Here is an 11205-nt window from a genome sequence, read left to right on the forward strand (position 1 = left end):
GTGTTATGTTAAAAAAAGAGGCAAACCATGTGGGGCCTACCTTAGAGGCAAGGCTCTATACACTGGAGTACTTTTGATGTGTACCGTCAACTCGCAGAACGAGGAGAAGCTTGCTTAGTACGCCGTCTCCCCCACCCATGGGCGTGGTGGCTCGCATGATGAGGTGAAGCTTGCTCCGCCTTACGCCCGCTCCCTCGCCCATGCGCGCGGTGGCTCGCGGGACGAGGAGAAAAATTTACTACTCCCTCCGTTTACTCCTCGTCCCTACTACCTTGGTTATAGAGATTATATCATATTGTTTGGAATATATATGTCCTTTAGTAGATTTCAATATGAACTACTAGTACATACTCCAAACACTAATGTATATAGACATATTTTAGAGTGTAGATTCACTCATTTTGCTCTGTATGTAGCACTCTCCCTCGCCCCTCGACCCTCGCCCATGTGGTGGACGTGCAGCAATCCATTCGGTCTCATATAGCCAGAACGATATATACTGCACTACCATTATTGCTCGACTTCCCGAAGAGGCGAAGAGCCAATCGCAAGGTTAATATTTTGGAGATGCGAAGCGCAAGGTTATAGGAGAACGAGTAGTAGGTGCCGCGTCATTTATAAATAAAGTTTTTTTCTTCAGTGGCACGTACGCAATATGATAGGTTCATATGGAGAGAAAAGGAAACCGCTCCACTATATACATAGTCAGGACGAGCCAGCCTACACGGTTGCTTGCTGGGGTTGCTCTCTTCACACTCTCCCGCACAAAACGACTCTGGCCACATCTCTAACATCCCGACGGATCATGTCCGCTTGGGGAAGGGGTGGATGCTTAGTGTAGATGCGGTGGCCATCGCCGACGGCAAAAACCCACTGTCGGCACGTCCCGATCAGGGGTCCTCGCCGTTCTCTCTCACAAAGCCGGTGAGGTTGCCTTCATCCCTTGCTCACTGCCGCGACGTGGGCAGTTGCCGCCTCCCGCTGCCGCTCCCTCAGGTACAACTCCCTTTACAGCCGGCTTGCACCACTGCTCCAGCTGCCCACATCACTCCCTGTGGATATTTCTCTACTTCTTTGCCCCGCACATACCTCTACTGGCTTCTACGTACTGTATTTGTGATGATTTTATGTCTCATCAACTAGTCCCAGTAATCTTATTCTAATCACGCTTCTTCAATTTCTTTGCCACAGGGATGCTCATCTCGATTTTGGTGAAACTGCACAAAATGATCCGATGGTCAAAAGGTTGCAAACTTCATTTATTAGGAAGCTCGAACGTTGCCAGCAAATTGAAGCCTGGTCAGGGTTCACGGTTCAAGGGCTAGGGACTGCATGGAACATTTTTTTCTTTAGCTGCCTCTGTTCCAAAATAAGTGTCAACTTTAGTAGTAGTACAACTTTGTACTAAAGTTTGCACAAAGTTGAAACACTTATTTTGGAACGGAGGGAGTACATATTTGCTATGATCTGTCAATCATTGAGATGCAATAGCATGCATGTTAGTCTCCTTTGTATTTGATGAAATGTTGCAACGGGCAACCTTGGACGCAAGATACATGTAATAGAAGCTGGAAGCTTCATAGCATTGTACAAATTTATCTCGCTGATAAATTACAGTACGTACTATACTAGTACTTCCTCCGTTCCTAAATATAAGTCTTTGTAGAGATTTCACCATGAACCACATAAAGATGTATATAGATGCATTTTAAGTGTAGATTCATTCATTTTGTTCCGTATGTAGTGGAATCTCTACAAAGACTTATCTACTAGTAATAGCTAGCCCCCACTACTAGGAATTCTCTATCCTCTCCTTGAGCCACATCATCAAAATTGATGTAGCCGTTAGATGAAGTAAATCAGTCCATAATAGCCGTCTGATCTAGACGTTGAGAGGCTCTGCACTAAGCCACATCCAAGCATGCAGAAATACCGTGGCACATGCATGTGAGTGGGTTTTAAATCACGTCAACATGTCTGCATGCAAGCATGCACCGGTAGCATGCATGTAAGTGAGCTTTTAAGTCCCATTAACATGTCAAAAAGAAAAATATAATCCCATTATGCAGTAGGAGTTGGCTGATCTTTTTTCCTTACGTGGGATGATCTAAATGATGATGGGAGTTTATTTAGTTTGGCTACCACATTTTTCATGCGGTTATAGAGTTTTTTTCAGTTCTATGAAATCGATAATTTTGCGCAGAGAGATATACCGCTGTTTCGCGGCAACGCGCGGGACTCATCTAGTAATATTTGGGAACGGAGGGAGTACTATGTAAAGAGTTAGGTGTCGCACGGTGATAGTGTGAGGTGGGCCATGTAATCACTGAGCCTGCGTGTTTTCATTGCTCTTGCATGCCTCCGCTGTAAGAATGGAGAAAATTGTAATCTAGTAGTAGTACCTCCTTTCGCCGAAAGCGTGGGACATCCAGCAGTCCTACCACCTCAGTAATAAAGACCAATGAGCCGTCAAATCACATAGACCCAGCAGTAAGTTGGACGGACGAAGCAACCATCACTCTTGCGCTAGTGCGAGGTCGCATCCGCTCTGCCCGGGCATGAATGCGGCACCGATTCTTTGGAGCGGCGCTGACCGTTTCGGGCGGGAAGCGCGCGCGGGCGATGGAGGGGCTTTGGGTGGCCCAGGCTGGTCAGGAGCGGGCGTGGTAGCTATCCGCATGTCCCTACCGGACACGCCCGGAAACGAGAGGATGCACCGACTCTCGCGGCTAAAATCGTACACTACACAACATCTCTCTGTAGGAGTAGGTCGATCTGTCGCTCTCTCTAACACATACATGCTGTTAAACACACACACACACACACACACACACGCACGCACCTTGGTCCCGTTGCCCCTTCTAACGTGACTTATTACACCTAGACGGAGGGAGTAGTAAGTATACGAGATACGGTGGCACACTGACTTAAGTCGAATACAAGTGCCCAAAATTTGTGTGCATGTTATAATAAGGATTCACTTAAAATAGTATGTGAGCGAACAGAGGGATCAATTGGACAGTGTTCCCGAGCAGTAGCGAGATGTGTGAGGTAAGATACACCGCTGGTGCTTTTAATTTTTCTTATTAATTTGTTTGTTTCACCCTCTGACTGGTGGGACCCAACGTACTACGTGGAGAGAGGTAAGGTGACTAAGGCTGCATTATTTCTGCACCACTGTGGATAGTCTTACCACCAAAGCCACATGACACGATTATTATTGAAATCCCAATGACTCCCACACACACACAAAAAACACGGCATGCTTGTCACACGAATGCAGGAATGTATAAAAGGTTATTTCCCTCTCGTTGAACATAACGGGAGGGTTGCGTAGCTGGTTAGCCTGTTCGCTCATCAAACTTGAGGTCTCGGGTTCGATAACTACACTTGAGCATAAATTTGTGCCAGGAGGATTCTTTGACTGGTCAAAATGTTTTCTAGGGTTTGCACGCTTCACACTCTCTCTCCAGTATATATATACACGCTGGAGCCTCAGCGCTTGTAGTTGCTCTCTTCACACTCTCTCGCCCTCTCCCGCTGGAGCCTCAGCGCTTGTAGTTGCTCTCTTCACACTCTCTCGCCCTCTCCAGATCTAAACAAGACTTCGTTGGCCTCTCTCTCCCCTCACTGCTGCTCAAAGAGCCGGCAGGATCCGTCCGCCGGGAAGGGAAGGAGGCTTAACATTGTCGCCGTCGGCGAGGGACTACCGGCGCAGCTGTTCACTTTCCACCCAGCGGCGGCGCGGGAGGGCCTCCGACCCCTTCTTCTTCGCCGTCGTCCCGTCACCCACCGAACCACGCCCCTAGAACCTTAAGGTATAATTTACTTACTCCACATGCATTGCTCTAGCTGCATGTATACCATGAATCTAGGACGTGGTTCAAAGAGGAAAGGAGTGGGGGAAAGTAGTGGGAAAAGTTGTATATAGCATGAATCTAGGACGTGGTTCAAAGAGGAAATGAAGGGGGAAAGTTGTATAGCATGAATCTAGGACGTGGTTCAAAGAGGAAAGGAATGGGGGAAAGTTGTATCGCATAAATCTAGGACGTGGTTCAAAGAGGAAAGGAAGGGGCGAAAGTACTAGTTCAAAAAGGAAAGGAAGGGACAAGGCTGTAGAGTTTGAGCAGGACTAGATTTGCTGCGCTCACATAGGGAAAGGTGGCTAAAGATAACAAAACTGGGACCAACACAAATATGCTCCTTGGTTGTTTGTTCTTTGTTGCAACAGACTGTGCATGACCACAGTACATCGGTAGATCCACATGGTGCTGGTGCGTCCACTGTCCCGTGCAACTCATTAGCTGTTGTTAATCTAAGGCCCTATTTGGTTAAAAACTCCCTAGTCCCTACCTGCTTGGTTCCAGGGACTAAACATGGACTAGAGGTTATTAAATGACATGCTAAAAGACCATGTTACCCCTAGTAATGAACTAATAGAGACAAGGTGCGATGCATGGCAGGGGCAACTGTTGGAAAAAGTCCCAAAAAGACTCCCTCGGGGTCTTCTTTCTTTAGTCCCAAATGCCCACTTTTAGTCCCTAAAAGTCCCTCATGTTTGGTTTAGATGGGACTGACACGGAGTTTTTTTAGTCCCTACACCAAAATGTAACAAACACCCTCTAATAATGTCGCTGGAAAATTGATGCAATGCCACAGTTAAAAGAAAATTACATGTTTAACGAATTTTATTGTTAATATAATCTCTATGTTAATATTAATCAATGCCACCATTTGAGAAATGCTACGTCTTGCTTTCTTTCCCATTTAGATAAGATAGATGCTTATTTTTGTTGGCTTATGTGTCATCCACCGTTATTGACCACTAATTGTTTCCTTTGCACCTCTGTGTAAACAGGGTTATCTACTTCACCTCGTTGCCATTGTGACATTTTGTTGCACTGCACAAAACACTTTTGTTTTAAGAGTGTTTTGTGCAGTTCAACCAAAATGTCACACCGACAACGTTGCTTGATTGCTTGATCTTAGTGGAACTGCACAAGAGGAGATCTTACTTCCTATCCGTTAAGGCGAATTTGGTTCAGATCTTCTTCTTGTGAGTTGTTTGAATTCCGCATCATGAGAGGTCAGTACGAGCCTTCTTTCACATGATTCTGCAGTGTGCTTTCACATGTTGTGCTACTTGTACGATAATGTTGCTTGATTTTAGTGAACTGCACAAATGGAGACAAGACTTCCAATCTGTATGTGCACCGTAATATCCCATTGAGGTAAGATAAGGATATTCACAACTGCTGGCCTGTATTTTGCCACTTTCATCATAAAATTAAGTTTAGTACTATACTTGTGCTCCCTAATTGACATGCCAAATCTTACATTGAAGGCGAAGCTTGTCTGTTATTGAACCAAGTGATGAAGGGGAAGAACAAGCGGAAGAAAAACAAAAATCAACTCCCGGTGCTGTAATGAAGCACTGGAACTGTGATGACACAAGTAATGATATAGTTTTGCATCTTAATTTATTGCTATGGCTGGAACGAGCAATTGTTTTGCCACTAATTTGATGCCACTCTTAATGTAATATGTAATTATCTCTACTTGTGCAAACAGGGATCTTCTTTGAAGATACCATATATTTTAGTGGAACTGCACAAGAAGATATTGGAAACATTAAACTAATCGAGGAGTATATAGTAAGCATGGCCACCACCGTAGATAGCAACAGATGGTTCCGGAGAAGTGCTTCATCTGTATGCTCTACACAATAAGCCTCCTGAAAAAGGTTGGTACTCGCCCACTGATTTCATCCATATGATTGAGCTATGTCATCTCTATTGGTGTTGTGTTACTGTTTAGATACTGTCATGAAAAAGTGGTATTGTCCTTGAGAAGTGCTTCATCTGTGCTGTTTTAAATATTTACTTTCCTTTTTTCGAGCAAACAGGGATGCTAGCATTTAGTAGTCCTCTTGTCTTTGCACAATAGGATCATCTTCCTCTGAAGAAGAATATGGAGTACGTGAAGTGACTAGTTCCGATTATGCCAGGATGAAGAAGCCATGTCTATCTTCTCATCAGAAGGAGCAGTTGAAGGATGGTTACATTACTCCCCACAAGACCAAACTAACTTCAGCTCAGAAGGACTGACAAATCTCCATTTTTTTGCTGTGATGCGCGAGTACAATGTTGTTCTAGGATTCTTTCTGGTGAGTTCCATTTTTCTAAAAGTGTGCTCTACATGGACCATGTATGTGCCTGTTGAAACTGTCAATTCATAGTACAGTTTGCTTTATACTAATCACTTTTTTGTATTTGTGCAGACAGGGGTGCTCAGCTTGATTTCAATGGGAACTGCACAAAATGTTCATGAATACATCGAATCATTCATTTCCACCACAAGAAAGGAGGTGCCGACAATTTCAAGGCGTTGCAACATATAAGGGCGAAATCATACAAGCTACGCGCGAATTTGGTTGATTTTGGTGGAACTGCACAAAAAGAACAGCTGGTTTATTTAGCACGAGGTGCCATGTGAATGTCCGAACTGATGGCAAACCCTGCCCATTCCAAAATCGTAGGCATTTGATATTTTGGAATGGGACAACCTTGTCAAATTTTGCTCATTGATTTTAGCAAGACATGCGTTTGATATTTTTGAATGGGACGCCCTTTGCTGTCAGCAGCGTCGATCAATTTTTTCTTTATTCTTTAGTTGTGAAGTAAATATTGCCTCTGACATGTGAGTCGCTGAGATGCATAATCATCGATTGTTTTGAATGTTCTCTATGAATTGCCAGGCCTGTGTGTTTGATTGCAATGTGCAGAAACGCTAAAAAGCTGCTCAAACTCTTTGTACTCCTTCTGTTCCTTTTTACTTCGCACATTGTGAAAGTGCATACTTTTTTGTATAAGATTGGTCAAAGTAGAGGTACTTTAACTGCAGACAAAACTTGTATGCACGACTAGAAAGGACCGGAGGGAGTACATGTGAAACTGCTGCAAACGAGGTGATCACCCTGGGAATAATGCTAGTGCGTATTGTTTTGCATGTTCATCCAATGCCAGTGATACAGGAATTCGAACTGATCGAAATAAATTCATTCATACACGGTCGGATTTCATATAAACATGCCGGATTTCATTACATTTCATGCATTCTTCAACTAAAAAGGGGTGCGCTGGAGGTATAATTAATTAACCGAAGCTACCCACCTGTGTCCCGCTGAGCCGAACAGAAGCTTCAGTGACTTAACTGCAGGTGCAGTTGCATAACTAACATGTGGCCTGTTGGGCCCATGTGTCAGTCAGCCAACTACACCAGCAGTTAAGTAGAAGCAGCGTTCTTCTCCAGCGCAGCTCTCCGACTCCACATCGCCGCCAAGAAGCTAACCGACCGTCAATGGTCAACCCGCCTAGCTTGGCTTCAACCAGAGGGTAGCAGCGGTGGACTTACTTGGACCCGAGCGGCGGTGACCTACCGTGTTCTATTCTTCCTCATTTTCTGTGTGGTGCGGCCTCGTTGGCAGTGGGGCGGGGCCTCGGCGGAGCCGGCGATGTCCTCTGTCTCGTTGCCGGCGGGCGGCGCCTAAGCGGAGCGGTGGAAATCCTCCCCCACGTTGCCGGCAGGGTGGGGCTTCGGTTGAGCCGGCGATGTCCTCTGCCTCGTTGTTGGCGGGGCGGGGCCTCGAAGGAGCTGGTGGTGTCCTCTGCCTCGTTGCTGGCGCCGCGGTGCCTCGGCGGAGCAAGGCCTCGTCGACGCCAGCGGAGCGGGGACTCGTCGGAGCCGGCATTGTCCTCTGCCTCATCCTCGGTCTCTCCAAACAGTGCCTCGCCCACTTCATCGCCCTCTTTGCTAGCCTCTTTGTAGGCGGCCGCAGCCTCCGCCACCCGCATGCGGTACCGCCAGCGCTCGAGGCGGCCCTTGCGGGCGGAGCGGTACAAGTCGAGCGGCACCTCCTGCTCCGCCCACTCCACGGCGATCTGCTCCTCCTCCTGCAGGTGCTCTTGGAGGAGATGGTGGTTGTAGGCAGCGTCGGCCTGCGCCTCCCGGAACTGCTCCTCACGCATCTGCCTCACCCTGTCCATATATTGGGCACGGGCCTCGCCAATGGTCATGGTGCAATGCACCGGTGAGGATGGCGCGGAGGAGGGGGTTGGCGCCGGATCGTCGACTACCATGTTCTCCATTGGGACGTCGTCGTCCTCCGGCTGCCTGCCGGCCAGCCGGTCGGCAGCAATGGCTGCCATCTCCTTGTGGTCCGTCGTCCGCCCGTCCCTAAGAGCGCTGGAGCACGAGGAATCCATGGTGGGCAGTAGTGGTGTGGACAAGAGAAAGGGGACGGATGCGGATGACTACGGCTATGGCCGGCGCAGTAGTTTATATAGCAATGGTGGGCGGGCGGAGGGACGGACGTGTGGCGCTGGAGTAGCCGCCTCGGCAACCGTGTATCATTAATGTGGGCGGCAGATGGACGGACAGACGGCACTTGTGTCGTTTGAAGGCGGAGCAATCACCTGCACCGGGAAGCGGGGCGGGCGGCGCTGACTGTTTCGGGCGGAAAGCGCGCGCGGGCGAGGAGATGACTTTACTTGGAGAGGATGACAATGGGGACCCACCAGGTCCATAGCCTCACGTACGCAAGTGCCTCTTTATTATATATATATAACTATAATTTATTTTGCTTCCTCCTGGTTTCCTGACATCACGGTCCCACACCATTGTCAACCTATGTAGTAGTCAATAAACGAGAGAATTGCACAAGAAGCGACCGACAACTAGGACCAAGCAGCTTGAGCAGTATTTGTGTTTTTGAGGTGTGAGCACTGCAGAGTTTTTCGTTGTTTAGCCCAGATATTAATTTTTCTCCTCTGAACAACAACGAAAACATCGCTGCAGGTATTAACTGGGTGGGCTATGGCCCGTCTAGCCCAGGCCAGATATCCAGCCCAGATATTAATTTTTTTCAAGCTGAAAATGGCTAGCCCAGCTATACTTTTTTTTAGGAATACCCAGGCAAGGTCAAGTTGTTATTCTCCGCCCCGCTGGGCTGCAAATCTTTCCTAGGAGGGATGCATTAGGCTTAACAAGAAAATGGGCTTTAAGGAATAATAAATGGGATGTAATTATAAAAACTGGGCAGTAACTATAAAAAAATGCACCAAACACATGATTACTTTATAAAATATTATTTTTGGATATTGAAAAATTTAATTTCATTAATTGTTGCGAGCGCAATGTTTCGTTGGATTTTTACGTAATATAAATTTATATTGAAATTGTATTTAATCTGACTAGAAATTTTGGGATAAAAATATTTTGGATCCCATCAAAATGTGGGAAATTTTATTGAATTCTGTTTTGAACGGTTGGTTGAAATGGGCTGTACTTTTAACAAACTGTAAATGGGCTGTAGTAAATTCCATTAGAATTCAAAAATGGGCTACACATTCTTACAAATCTCAAATGGGCTATAAGTTCTTTGCCACACACTTCTGGCCTTACTAAGTTGACGCATATGCAAGGCTTTGTCAACTTATAGTCAACACACGGTTCTAGCAGCAGTGGCCGTTGGACGTCCATCCAACGGATGCCGTGCTTCTTCTTCAATCTCGGATATTCTAGCTTCACCCGCCCAAAAAATGATTCCTCCCCCTGACATCTGGGGCGCACCGTTTCGGAAGCTGACCTGTGGGCCTACTAAGTTGACGTACCAAGGGCTTTGTCAACTTAGTCAATATAAACGATTCTAGCTGCAGTGACCGTACGATGTCCATCCAACGGCCGTCGTGCTTCTTCAACCTCTGGTCTTCTTGCTCCAGCCGTCCAAAGCAGCGCCGGTCGTGCCGCCTACTCCTGCCTCCCGTGGCCGGCTGTGCTGCCGCGGAGGCCTCACCGCCCCCTACTACTCCCACCGCTGGCCAGGCCATCCCTCCACTCACCCACACCCCCTGTTATTCTACGGCGACGGCAGCGCAGCCGAACCAGTGAACCCTCGTACTCCTCTCCGTGTGTGCATCCACTGCCGCGTCTTCCCCGGCTCTGCGTCGTCCCCTTCCTAGGCCTCGCCGTCGTCCACCGCCCTGGTGCTCTCGGCGCGACGTGGTCAACGTGGTCAAGGAACGACTTCCATCGGACGTGGACTGTACGTGGAGAGGCTGACAGCTGGGTCCACGGCAGCCGCAAGGAAGTGCCTCCTTATTACGCGCAAAATAATTATTCCTCCACCTCACAGTGGGGACCCACCGGACGGGCCACCGTATTTCGCGAAAAAAATGATTCGCCCCCTGACTGCTGGGACCCAAGAGCTACATCTTCGCACGCAAGGAAGTGCGTCCGAAAAAAAAACGATTTGCCCCCCTGGCTGCTGGGACCCACCAGCTACATCTTCGCAAGCAAGGAAGTGCGTCCGGAAAAAAACGATTCGCCCCCCGACTGCTGGGACCCACCAGCTACACCTTCGCACGCAAGGGTGCGTCCGGGCAAAAAAAATGATTCGCCCCCTGACTGCTGGGACCCAGCAGCTACACCTTCGCACGCAAGGAAGTGCGCCCGGGCAAAAAAACAAAACGATTCGCCCCCCTGACTGCTGGGGCCCACCAGCTACATCTTCGCAGGCAAGGAAGTACCTGACAGTCGGGACCCACCTGGTCGAAGCGTACGTAGCGTTGTCATTCTGGTCGCGAACGTGTACGTACATACTGGTCGATGTAGAGGCGCGCACGTGTCGTAGTAGAGGCGCGCACGTAGCATGTACACGTACGTACAGCGGCCAGGGTGCAAGAAATAAAATACGGCCACGTATGTGTACATACGGGCAGGGTCTCGAACGCCTACTCGCGCATACGTACGGCCAGGGCTCGTGTACATGGCTGGGTCGGAACGGAGAAACAGCGTCGTCGTCGTGTTCATGGGGAGGCAACAGAATGCGTCGTGTTCATGGGGAGGCAACGGAATGCGTCGTGTTCATCGGGAGGCAACGGAATGCGTCGTGTTCATCGGGAGGCAACGGAACACGTGGGAGCCAACCGGCTGGGTCGGAACGGAATGTGTGGTCGTGTTCATCGGGAGGGCTTGGATGGAACAGGCGATGGAAACGAGGCCTGGTGTACCGCAGAACGGAGGAAACGGACCTCCTACGTTCGGAACGGGGTCCTGTTGATCGGGAGGGGTGTGGCGTACCGCAAAACAGAGGAAACGGACCTCCTACGGTCGAAACGGGGGTCTTGTTGATCGGGAGGGGTGTGG

Source organism: Triticum aestivum, chromosome 7D (assembly GCF_018294505.1).
Source record: "Triticum aestivum cultivar Chinese Spring chromosome 7D, IWGSC CS RefSeq v2.1, whole genome shotgun sequence".
Classification (NCBI taxonomy): domain Eukaryota; kingdom Viridiplantae; phylum Streptophyta; class Magnoliopsida; order Poales; family Poaceae; genus Triticum; species Triticum aestivum.